The sequence below is a fragment of the Lonchura striata genome, chromosome 5 (genome assembly GCF_046129695.1).
Source record: "Lonchura striata isolate bLonStr1 chromosome 5, bLonStr1.mat, whole genome shotgun sequence".
NCBI classification, from domain to species: Eukaryota; Metazoa; Chordata; class Aves; order Passeriformes; family Estrildidae; genus Lonchura; species Lonchura striata.
Window position 1 is genome coordinate 29,851,866 of NC_134607.1, and position 13,313 is coordinate 29,865,178.

Consider the following 13,313-nt stretch of genomic DNA (forward strand, 5'->3'; position numbering starts at 1 on the left):
CTCCAGCGGGGACCTGCTGCCCTGCAGGACACATGGCCAGGCCGGGAGGCACCTTCCCTTCTGAGGGACTTGAGATGCTCATAGCACACCTAACACAGGCTCCAGAGGAATGGATCCTGGACAAGGTCGCTCGAGTGGAAATGGTGAATCTGAAGGACGGATATTCCCAGTGGGGTGTACTCAGTTATGTGGGAAAGAAGAGAGCTGGAGGGGACGCGGGGCAGCATTGGGGGAACCTCAGGGAGGGGTGGTGGTGCCCAGCAGGTGTGCAGGGACGCGGGCAGCCAGCAGGCATGCCAGCACAATCCCGACGAGCTGCAGCAGTGCCAGCCCCAGGGCAGCGGTGGCAACATAGAACATGTTGCTGCCGACGAAGGCGGACACCGCGCCGAAGCAGCCGGCGCGGTGCAGCCGGCGCGCGTCGGGCGGGCTGCGCCGGCAGCCGCGGCGGGCCCGGCAGCAGCTGAGGGGCACCGAGCCGTTCTGCTGCCGGCCCCAGGGCGAGGCCAGCCAGTCGCGGTAGCTCTGCACCCCGCAGCACGACAAGGCGCGCTGCAGCGCGTCCAGGGCGTCCGCCACCCCGTCGTCCTCCCCGTACGCCAGCAGCGCCTGGCGCAGCCCCGCCTGGAAGCCCTGCGCCAGGGTCTGGCGGTACAGCAGCGCCGAGAGCCCGGCCGCCAGCCCGGCCGCCAGCACGGCGGCCAGGAAGGCGCTGTAGGCGCGCAGGAGTCCCCGGTGCTCCGTAGCGGCGCCGAAGCATCCCAGGAAGCCCCAGATGATGACAGCGACGCCGGTGGCCAAGAGGATGGCGGGGGCGCTGGGGTAGCCGCTGGCCGACAGCGCCAAGTAACTGCCCAGAGACACCTTGGCCCAGAGGCCGATGATGAGCATGGTCAGCCCCGCCGCCCAGAAGACGAAGCTGAAGGCCAAGAGGGACAGCTTGAGCAGGGTCATGGTGCCCTCGGGCCCTGCTGTCGTGGGGAGGGCGGTCACGGTGATGGCCTCCCGCGGCCGTCGGTGCCGCCGGGCGGTGCGGAGCACGGGCGCCTCGGCGGTGCTGGAGGTGCTCTGCGAGCGGCCGTCGGTGCCGCCCGGCGCAGCGTCCGCAGCGAGTGCCGCCGCTCCTCCGCCCCGTCCCCCTTTTGAGGGCGCGGCCCGGGGCGGGCCGGCGGCGCCCGGCCGCGCTGCGGGGCCCGGCGGGGGGAGCGAGCTGCCCCGAACGAGGAGTGCCGGAGCGAGGGGCTGCCCCGAATGAGGAGTGCCGGAGCGAGGGGCTGCCCCGAACGAGGAGTGCCGGAGCGAGGAGTGCCGGAGCGAGGGGCTGCCCCGAACGAGGAGTGCCGGAGCGAGGGGCTGCCCCGAACGAGGAGTGCCCCGAACGAGGAGTGCCGGAGCGAGGGGCTGCCCCGAACGAGGAGTGCCGGAGCGAGGGGCTGCCCCGAACGAGGAGTGCCGGAGCGAGGGGCTGCCCCGAACGAGGAGTGCCGGAGCGAGGGTCTGCCCGGAGAGAGGGTCTGCCCGGCCGCCGGCCCCGGGCTCCCCTCTCGTCTCCCCGGGCGTAGTGAACAGGTGCGACTGGCAGCTGCCTCTGCCCACAGCACTGCGGACCCTGATCTGAAAACATTCTGTGACAGGAAAGCTCGGTATTAAACTTTAATGGGATATGCTGCAGCCCAGGTTTACCCTGGGTGAGGGACTAAATTTTTATAAGCACTAGGAGTAATACTTAAAACAACACACAGAAAACCCACAGGAAGCATAACGAAAGGTTTTCTTTTACTGCATCAATCTGTACTATTAGAACCCTTTGTAGAAATAAGCATAAATCTGTACCTGAATATTAACTAACTACACATTCAGTCAGTCACTCAGTTTAGATTTTCCCAGCTGGAAACTATTTTCAGTGTGGCCTGACCCTGTTAAATATTCATTTGATTTAGCCCATGATAACACTGAACTGCTGAGAAGGCATTAAACCATGGCAAGGTACTGTTATGCAACTAGTGGCCCAGTAAGCTGCAAGAATAAATTCCATCATCAATGTAGTCTCATTGCCAAAGAGCAAAAGATATGCTACTCCTGCAAGTAAGGTTAAAAAAATTATTAGGAAACTGTAAATGAGACAATGTCTCAGTCATTAGAATTAGCATCTCCAGAGGTTTAGTTTGTATGTGTAACAGTCGCACCAAAAAACCAGGCCAGAGTACCCTGTGGTTCACATCTTTACCAAACCCTTTTGGGACTGAATTCTGATGTTTACTGGTGTTTCAGTGGTAACATTTTCTTGATTTCTTTCTGTTACAGATTTAGGGAGGGAAAGGTGGTGCTTTTTGTGTCACATTTTAATGCACAGTTTAATGTGCAACCAGAAACTCATAGTTGTCAAACCATTAATATAGCATAATCATAACTGAAAAATCACTTGTTCTTTCTTAGAGGCCTTGAATTCTGTCCATTCCCATAATCCATGCTCCTGGAACTGTTTTGGTAAATAGAGGAGGTAGGATTGGACTCCTTGAGTTTATGTGAAGTCATAAATCATGAAACAGTTTCAGTGTCTGAAAAATAAACTTACTAGAATAGCTTGATTTTTAGACATTGGCCAAATCATAAATTATATTTACATCTTAGTAAGAAAACAGTTAAAGAATCTCATGAAATAATACAAGTGAATAATTTTTTATTATATTACATGTGATATGTGGACTGACAATGTGATGAAAGAGATGTTCCATTCCATATTATTTTGGAAAGCAATGTGTTGTAGAAATACCATAAGAAGGGAGGATTCAGATGTGCCTAACCCACTAAGTCAGAGCAGCAATATTGATTATCAAAGAGTGGTTACAAACTTGGATAGGAAATACACTGAGATTGACCCTGAAAAATGCAAGCTAATATATCCTAGACAAAACTAGTGCTTAGTGACAGCAAGAAGCTGTCTGCCAGACTGTGCATCTGAAGGCCATGTGGGTGATGGGAGATACCTAATTAGGCAGCATGCTGCAATACTATTTGGCAAGGAAAAGGCATCTGCTTGAAGCATGAACTTTCCTGTTCCCTTACTCTTTTGGTCTGTAACTCTTAATATCTTAAGTGTTACATCTTCCTGGCAGATGCATGGTGATTTTGATTTAAAATTATTATCTTGACTTTCTGTGATTTTTTTTTTTTTTTTTTTTTTTTTTTTTTTTTTGTGTTGGAGTTTACACTTGAAATTCTGAAGTGACTATTTCCCATCACTCTGTAACAGGGGGGAAGAACAATGTAAGGATTCTTCATGGCTTTTCAAAGAAACAAAGTCTTTTTGTGGTTCTTAGTTCATAACTATTTAAGGTATCTCCAGCTAGAACAAGTGGCAGCACTGCACAGAGAGCCAGATCAGGTAGTTAGGATCTCTACCACAAAAATATGGGTATCACGAGTAGCTTTAAAAAGTATTGGTTTAATGTTCTCAAGTGAATTTTCCTTAGACACCTTAATGAGATTTTCATGTCATGATTTACAGAGAGGTAGTATAGCTGATAAAGTACATGCATATTTACCTTGGGGAAAACTAGAAGTCCTACGATGCTAGCATAGTGTTCTGCTGGTGTTATACTAGTGTACCTTTGATGTTGTAACTATTCATTATTGATAGTTTTTTATCTGGCAACATGCTTAAGAGCTCCTCCCATGGACAAGATGCCTACAGGACAGGATCCCTGTAAATACAAAACAAAAGTGTCTCCTATAGTAAAGTCTGATACTGCAATGCTTCATCATGTTGAGTGATTCCTTACACCATAAATTCAAGTCCATTGAGTTCAGTAGAAGTGTTACTAGGAAAAGCAGTGTTTCAGTGTAAGATAATAACAATTGAAATTATTTTTATCTAAAACTGAAAGTTATCTTTATTTTAAATTGAATCAGATGAAACAGAAGTCATAATTTTATAGACTCCCAGTTCTGTGCAGCACAGATGTGGTGCAAGTTCAGACTGAATGGGAAAATATGAACTTGGGGAAAGAGAATTTCCCCTAAATCTTTCCATTCATTCTGGGAAGGAAATTTGTTGATATTTCATAACAGAACTCACTTCCAATTGCAGGTCCCTTCAGGGAAAATTAAGAGATCATGAAACTCCACACATTATTTACTTCATCACAAACCCTTGGTCCAAGAGGAAATATTGGATAAACTGCTTCTGCTCATCAGCAGACTCAGAGATGCAGCCTGGTTAGAGGCATCTGGGTGGGGTTCCTACCAGCTTGCATAGCTGAGCAGATGTCTCCACCTGCAGCAACTGATTCTAAGGAAGAACTCAACCTACTGATCTTTGGAATGTACTAATGTACTTAACTAACTGTGCTAGCACAAGTGCTATTTTTTTTTTCACAGCAAGTTTATTTTAGGAACTCAAGTGTGTAATCTCTGCTATATATCAGTTACTTTGCTATTAATAGCAATGATCAGAGATGCTTTGAATTAATGATTTACTTCTAATGTGTTTTTTAACCTTAAAATAAAGCACAAAATGTAATTTTAGCTGTACCTTTCCTAGAGGAAAATATGATCCATGCCTTGAGCAAGTATCTCAAGGAAAAATTCAATGCACTTTCCACTTACCCCACAGAAAGTTATTATATGCTGGACATCAGATACATTTCAACACTAGTATATCCAAATAGCATTCAGGCTAGGTTGGTGGTAATGTGTCAAAATACCATGTCAAAGGAATTTTTTAAAAAGTAGATCTTTAAACTCTTCAGGGAGCAATGGGAGAACAAGATAAGATTAAACACTGGCAAATTTTACACTTGATTTAAAAATATTTTAAAATTTTCACTTGTTGTATTAGGAGCTGAGGATATTAAGCATTTCACATATGGGATCTGTGTCATGTGCGTAGTGGCAGCAGTTCAGTGTACTTGGCAAGTTATCATATAACATTTACCTACACTTATCAATACAGATTTTCATACTTGAGATTTCCAAGATCTGCAGCAACAAAAATTTCTTCCACTTTTCACTTAGTTGGTATAATTTTCTATCACCTTTGCTGGGTTTGAAAGCTAATGACCTTATTTCTTTATAGCCCCTTTTCCTGTCTTATCTCAAACAAATGCCATGGTACTAATTGTGGAGTATCCAATCCAAAACAGAGTAAATTAGGAGCCACATTGCATAGTACAACCACTTCTCTGCTTAATTTTATCACAACAGTGGAGGCTCCAAGTTCACAAATGCTGATTCAAGGGAGAAAACTGCTCCTCTCTGGATGCATAAAACAGATCAAGTGCACCATGTAATTTTATTTTGTTATGTAATCAACAGACAGTAGACTTTTTAGTGACATTGTAAATGCAGCTTTATGGAATGAACATCTGTCATTGCTGATTATATAAAAAAGATAATGCACACAACCTGATGTATAGAGGTGATCTAAATGTTGCCTGTAACATGTTTTTATCAAAACATACCTATCAGTACTCCCCTGCTTCCTACTGGTGCTTGGCACAAGGTTAGTGGGGGAAAGGAATATTTGTTTACAAGCAAGGTTCATGCTTTCTGTGTCGCAGGGTGAGAGACTGGGAAATCTCATGGAAAATTGCACAGCTGAATCATTTAGCAGAAAACAGCTCCAGTGCAAAGGTTGGTATTCCACATGTACCAGCTGATTCCCACCTGCACATGTATCTTCTTTGTCTCTGCTGTACCTCTGTGTTTTGGCAGATCTTGCCATCACAGGAGAGGACAAGGTGACCACACACACTGTGTATGGGCTGGTGAAAGAGCACCACTCTTTATCCTGGGGTCACTCAAACCCATGTCCTTGCTGAGGTGAATGGTCTTTTCTGTAACACAATGGCAGTACAACAGCAGAGGTTTTTCCAAGCCTTGGGGCCTCAATCCATGTTCTTTTACAGCCTCCTTGAATTGCTCACATGAAGTATACTGTCCTCAAGCAAGCATTGCTCTTGCCTGCTGTAAAGGTCAAGAAAGGCTTATTTGAAGGAAACAGCCTGCATGCAAACAACACCTCACACTGGCATCATTGCTTTAATCAGGACAATCATTTGTCAGCCTGCCTGTCCTCTCTGATACTCAGATATTAAGAATCTTGTTTCACTCTCTTATGATGATAAAACCTTAAGTATTTTTACTACAATTTTGTATTAAAAATGCCTGTTACATTATTCATTCTATGGCTTGTCTTTAGACAATAAAGCACTAATCTGCACAGTAGAAACAGGAAAATGACAAGTTTTCTTAGAGTTTATACTCTTATAGGAAGGATTAGGAAGGATTGCTGAAACCTTTCTTGTATTTTTGTGAGACATTTTTCATGCACTTTTAAAGTTACTGATCTTCAAGGGATCCATGAGGGAAAAGTCTTGCTTAACTAACTTACTTTTCCTTTATGACAAAGTCACCCATCTAGTTGACCAAGGGAAAACAGTAGATGTGGGCTTCTTTTTATTTTGGCAAAGCTTTCAATACAGTCTTTTACAGTATCTTTCTGGACAAAATGCCAAGCACACACAGCTGGATGTGTCCCTAACATATAAACAGTATAATTTTATACTGTTGTAGTTTTCTCAAGAAAATAAACCAATTTAAGCAGTAATTGTCTAGGGACTATTCAGGTTTTCAGATAGAGAAAAGGGCACAGGTAGCCCTTAAGCAAGTAGCTTGGGAAGTTATTGCTGTTAATTCTTATATTTTCACCAGAGATGGAGGGACAGATTACAAGAGTGCTTCTAGGCAACTGTCATGCCAGGTAGAATGGATTTGCATAAACCCCCCCAAGGTCCACTAGGGGCACTAAATTCTGATTACAGGGTGATAACTCTTTAAACCTCTTGACCAGGACCACAGGGCAGGTGAGCAGAAGCTGTTCATTGTGACCATGTGTCACAGCATAGGCCACAGCACATGCCACAGTCAAGACAGCCACAGTACACAGAATATTACCATGCAATTCCAGAAGGCTTTAAGCATTTGCCCATACAGATTAACACCATACAGCATCAGAAGGCCTCAAGTATCTGCTCTTCTTGTTCTTTAGCCCAACTTTTTACAGCCTTATGTTTCTGCATTGCACCTGTGTGTCCCTTTGGTGATTGGTCAGTGCACCTCAGCATTCCATGTCCCATTGCTTTCAATACTGTTCACTTGCCTTTCACAGTGCATTAGGGATGAGGCTCTGCCACAGCTGCACTCCCACTTACCACTCCCAATTACTACAACCATGTAATTTTGTTCTTCCTTTTTCTTCCTAATAGAGTCCTTTTCAAACTTGTCTGCATTTAACCAGTAAGTTCTCCACCTTCTCAAAAATCTTGAGGATGTCTTCTTTCTCTTCACTCTTACCTTTAAGTGTATGCCCCAGGATTTTTTGCAAAAAATTTAAACACATTTAATTTCTTGGAAATTTCACCTCTTCATTCCAAGGTCTGTTAGAGGACACAGGCATGGGGATTAACATTTGGACTCAAATCCATGGGAGGCAATTGAATATTTTGATATATGTAGTAGGTATAATTTTGGACTTTAGGTTCTGATTCTGCACTGTGCAACTACTTCCTACTACTGAAACATGCACATGAACACAATGTAACATTAGGGTGCCTTAATGATTTTATTAGCAACTTAATTATTTTTTCAGGAGAAAGGCATTATGAAGGGACCTTTCATGTGTTAAGCACTTTTCCGTCTAATCTATGAAGACAAAAGCAGCTGGGATTTGTGAATCAGAGTATTTCTAGATATTAGTAAGAAACTGAATGTAATCATGTGACAGGGTTGATTTTTCTTTTAATTGAATTACATCATTAAACTAATACAATACTAATGGTATTGAGGCTCTCCATCTTTAGCCCCCTTACAGCAAGCTCCTGGAGCCAGGTCCTGTAGCCACTGAAGTGAGAGAGAACTTTGCCAGGGACTTCAGTTGTTCAAGCTATGTCCTCAAATGAATGCAAGTACACATAAGGAGTCTTACAGCTCTTGCAAATGGGGGAGTGATGCGTGGGCAAGTCAGTTACAGCATTTTCACTGATTCCACATATGGACGTAGTATGTGGGAAAATGTTTGCACCACCTGCTCAGATTAACTTAGTGTTCTTTGCTTTGAATGAACCCCTGGGGAATCAGTGGAGAATAGGAAACACCCAGCTCTTTCAACCTCCAGTTCAATTTATTGTAGGAAAAATGCTGCATACATATACAGCATATATATTTTATATGTAGTGTATATACTGTATATGTATGCTCCAAGGCTTTTGAGAACAGAGAAATTTAACAGAAAAAAATCCCATTGCCAAACCAGGGTTTTCAGTAGAACTTTAAACCAAGTATCTGGACCCCTCATTCTATTTCTTGTGTCCACATCTCACATTGACATGAGCACTGATTTTCAGTGCTTCATTAACTGGTCTTTATCTTCAACTAATTTGTTTACTTCTTTGTAGGGATTACAACCAAAGCTTCCCATGATGCCATACAGCTTTCAAATCTGAGGCAGACAAGTGTGCATTATGGATTGCAAACTGGCATTAGCCCAGATTTTCTGCTCTGTAGCTCTAATCCAGTCTGTTATTAGTGGAAGACAGCACCGTGCAATTTAATTGTTCATATGTAGGAACAAGACCACATATAATATCTCTGTTGCCTCTCCTTGTCTTCCAAAGCTTATAGGGGTTAGGCTTTGTTGTGACACCTGTGTTTACCTCTGGTGAACAGAAAGATTAATTTGTGCAATCCTTGGCTTCCTCACAGAGGTACATCTGTGTACAACCTGTTTTGCCTTCTTTTCCAGCCTTTCCTGTAGAGAAGCACAGACTAATTTGCCTCCTGGACAAGGAAAGCCCAGAGCAGGTGTCTCGCATCCACCTTGCTGTCACAGCAATGCCATGTTGCTCTCTCCACATGCCTCCCACACAAATGATCTCACGAAGAGCCCTGTGCTGATGCAGCTTCTGTACCCAAGCTGCGTTACCCACAAGTACTAGGAATGCCTCTGCAATGCACTGTGCTCTGCAGGTCTGCTACAAATTTAATGGAAAGGGGGAGAGCAGAGGGTGGGGATGATGCAGAGGAAGAACAAAGGAGCTTCAGCCTTTCCACCCCGTCTGCCATCAGCACCATCCTCCTCCACATGCACGCTGTGGACTGCACACCTGCCTGTACCCATGCCGCAGTCACCAGCACAGCAGCTAGGGCTGGACCCGGGCTATCAAAGCCTTGCTCACAGTCATCAGCTTCCCTTCACAGCAACCGCTCTTGATGAACCGCTCCCACATCTCACACAAATTTTAAGGGAAAATTGTAAAGTCTAGAGACAGTTGAAGTAGTCCTGTGTGTGGTTTGGTTCTTCCGATTTACCAAAACAATTTAGCTGGAGCCACTTCCAGCCACATACAGCAGCTCCGTCATAGAAGCAGTGCAGCAGGAACATCTCTTAGACCTTCCCAGCCTCAGGAGCAGGTACCCCAGTGCACGGAGGGCACTGGGTCTGGATGGCACTCTTGACATGGCAGGCTGACACGTCTGTGCTTCCCGAGTGACAGAACAGCCGTATCCCTCCCGGGCGCAGCAGAATCGCTCTCTAACTTCCCTCTTAGCATGTTTAGATGACGCTGTTTATGAGCAACGTGAATACAGCCCATACTCCGACCCGAGGGAGTGAAGCACGCTGGAGGTGGCCCTCGGGAGCTTTTCTGAGCGATAACAAACATGCAGCGAGCGAGATAGAAATGACAGAAACATGCGTTTCCTCCAGGGAGGACAGTCAAAGAAATTCCGCGAAGCTGCTAGTCATTCTGCATGTCTTTCTTCTTCTGCTTCGCAGTCTGAGATGGATGGTGTCTCCCAGAATCACGCCAGAAAAGAAGACTGAGGGAAGGGTGCGGGGCTGTGGGGGCTGTGGGGTGACCCCGGCGCCGCGCGGGGCCGCAGCGTCCCCGGGGGGCGCTGACGGAGCGCGGCCGGCAGGGGGCGCCGCAGCCCCGCGGCAGCGCCGCTCCCGCGGGACCGGCCCGGCCCGGCCCGGCCCCGCCGTGTCCCCGTCCCCTGTTCTCCGTCCCCTGTTCTCCGTCCCCTGTTCCCCGTCCCCTGCTCTCCGTCCCCTGTTCTCCGCCCCTGTTCTCCGCCCTCTGCTCTCCGCCCCTGTTCTCCGCCCTCTGCTCCCCGCTGCTGCCCCAGCGCGCCCGCGAAACGCTGCCGTCTGTATCCCGACGTGCCATGGTCACGCCACGCCCGCCTTGCTCACGGGCTGGAAACGCAGGAGGTGGTGGGGAGTGCTCAGCAGTGATGGGTCAGGTGAGTTTTCCAGGCAGTGTGCAGTGCCAACCCCAGCCAAGTATCCATGAGGCTGAGATGAAGAAAATCTTAAAACTCTCTAATCTAGATAAAGCGAGAGAAGACATGACAACGTTTAAAGAGGTGAAGGCTGCTACAAGGGGAAGGTTTTCATCTATTCCCACAGAACACGAGCTACTGGGCTTGGATACAAAAGCAAACACCAGTTAAGGTTAGATTTTTGAATAACATTTCTAATGCTCGAGGGTTTTTGGTTTGGATGGTAGTGGTGATTTGTTCTTTATTACAAGTTCTTAAAAACCCGTTGTGACCTGGACAGGCACATGGCCATCCCGGAAACAGCCTGGTACCTTCCCTGGCAATCTGCTCAGGCGCTGATTCTAATGTTGCGCTGGGTCTCTATTTGCTGCAAACTAGAGATCACTGAAGACAATCGAGTTCTTCTGGCTGATGTCACCATTACTCCTTTCAGTTCTTAAGAAACCTTATGTAAAAATAACTTGTTAAGAAAGAGAAAGAAGAGAGCAGAGTGGATGGAAGATGAAGGCAGGAAAGAGGGAAGAAAAGAAGGAAAGAGAGGAAGGGAGGGCAGGCAGAAGTGTACTTAGCTTCCCCTCCTCATTTCTAGCCCTGGAAATCCCAAAAATCCCTGGAAATTGCTATGCCCAAGAACAGTGGCATGCTTATGAGGAGACTTTCTGGCTCATTACACAACAAACCTACTTCAGATGTACTGTGCTGTGGCTGGTAACCATTCCATGAGGATCAGTTTCAGTATAAAAAAAAAGTGCATTTTAAGTAGCGTTGAAACACTGAAGAAATCCGGGAATCATCTACCATGAATCATCTCTCTTCACTACTGGCATTTGCCATTGATTTCAAAACAATCCCACATCAATAACAACATTTAAAGAAGATATTCAGTGTATTAAATATTAAGAACATAATTTACATGTCACATTAGGCTTCTCAGAAGACACCAGTGACTCATCTTGCAGTTGCTAATTAATGGTGTATTCAATTACCACAACACTCTCATTCATTACAATGGAGCAGAGCAGAATTTACAGTCACACAGGCTCTTGCAGAGACACCACAGTTGTTAGATGGATTCCTGGCACAAGGGGACCTCCTGCTGGCATAGGTCCTTGCTTTTGATATACTTCCTCTCATTTCACCCCTCCCTCTCCACTTTCAGAAGTATTGTGCACCACAAACCAAACTGAAACAGCACAGGCAAAATCTCCAGCCACATGGTTTCATGTCAGTAGAGACCTGCATCTTACTTTAGTCCTTGTAAAGGCACGTTCAGCCACCTTTGCTGAGCCAGCAAAGGAAACACTGCCTGAAGTAAGTATACACAAAAGTACCAACACTGTTGACATAATCAGGGTGCAGTTATCACAAGCTAAAATAAAATCAGGCCAGCAAGGTTTACAATATTTCCAAAAGCACAGGGCTTATCAATCAGGTGAGGTGAGCTCTTTCCTGCAGGCTAGGCAGTGCTCCCATGCTCTGACAAAAAAAATTATTGAGCTTTTCCAGCTGAAGCAGTGGGAAGCTTGGGGACAGACCCGTAGTCTGTCAAAGGGCTCACAAAGTTTGAACAAAACACCACTGGTGGTGTAGTAGGAGGAGCTGCAGTCAAAAAAATACTGAACTGTCACTCAGTATCAGTGTCAGCTTGAACCAAACACATGACACTGCAAATAGCTGGAGCTTGACTATAAGCTTGGCACACACTGATAGTTGAGCAAATCTGAAGATAAAATCTGTGATCAGCTGTGTAAGGGACACTACTGCAACTTGATATTCAGGCTGCTGAGCATAAGGGCCTGTCATGTGCTGTTTAGCCAACATTCACAGGGCTTCACCTGCTACAGGACAGCCCTTTGGTGGATCTGGCACCACAGAAAGCTTGTGGCTGGGCAAGGCTGATGATTGGAAAAGGTGGGATTAGAAGCAGACTCAGAAGCAAGCAGCTGTGGTCAGGGGGAGCAGCTGCATCTAGAAATTGCACTACTCAAAGGGCCGATGTCCTTGGATGCCAATGAAGCCATCGGGCACACTCCTCAAAAGCATCAATCAACTTGCTCTGATCTAGTAGAGTGTCCCATTGTTCTTGGGGACCTTCACTCACCAGTTGTGGGGGAAAAAAAAAAGTCTTTGGAATCACTGTACAGCGCTAGATTAAAATGCCTGAAGTGAAATGTTCTTCCTTTTATGTCAGACATTGGATGGTTCTGCCTCAGAATTGAAGGTCTCCATAGCTTGCACTTTATTTGATTCATTGTGTTTTGATCATTCACACATGAAATGCCTGCTCTGTGCTTTTATAGCAAGTTGAAACAGGAAGTAAAACTCCCAACTGTCTCAACATGTCTGGACTTGATTTCCACATACTACATATTTGCAAAGCTCAGCCTAATCCTAAACTAACCCAGGATGTGAAGTAAGAAGAGATCAGAAAACAAACCAGCCTTCACATCTGTTCAAATGAAACTGTATTTAGACAACAAATGTGTGCTCAGACTAAACGGGTGTTTAAGCCATACTGTCACTGAACTGTGACTTATCAGAAACAGAACAGAGAAGCAGGAAGAGGGAAGAGAGAATTCCAGGACACAAACAGTTGTTATAATCAACTCTTTACACATCTTTCTGAAAACAATTTTCTTGACCAGTAAAATATTTGTATATGTCAGCCTAGAAATTTGGAGTATCACCAAATGCCCTTTGTACTTAGAGAGGTGGTGCAACACAGATTTTTCATGTTTTGTGGGTGAAACATTTAACTCTTTTCTTGCAGGAGAGGCCCACTGCAAGAAAGGAAGTGAAGGGCCAGAAGAGCAGTGAAAAGCAGGGCTGCACATCGAGGAAGTCATGGATAAATTCAGAGATGACGCCGTCTGGAGTGTGATATATCTGCGATTTCACTCTTTATTAGACCCACGGCGCGTTCTCGCGGGCACACCCCACGCAGTCCCACCCCCGAGGGTTCCCTCTCA

At 45.7% G+C, this 13,313-nt stretch overlaps 1 pseudogene; it reads right to left on the minus strand.

The window, feature by feature from the left end:
* Nucleotides 1-237: 237 nt before the first annotated feature.
* LOC116183156 (tetraspanin-7 pseudogene) lies at nt 238-954 on the minus strand (annotated as a pseudogene).
* Nucleotides 955-13,313: the final 12,359 nt, after the last annotated feature.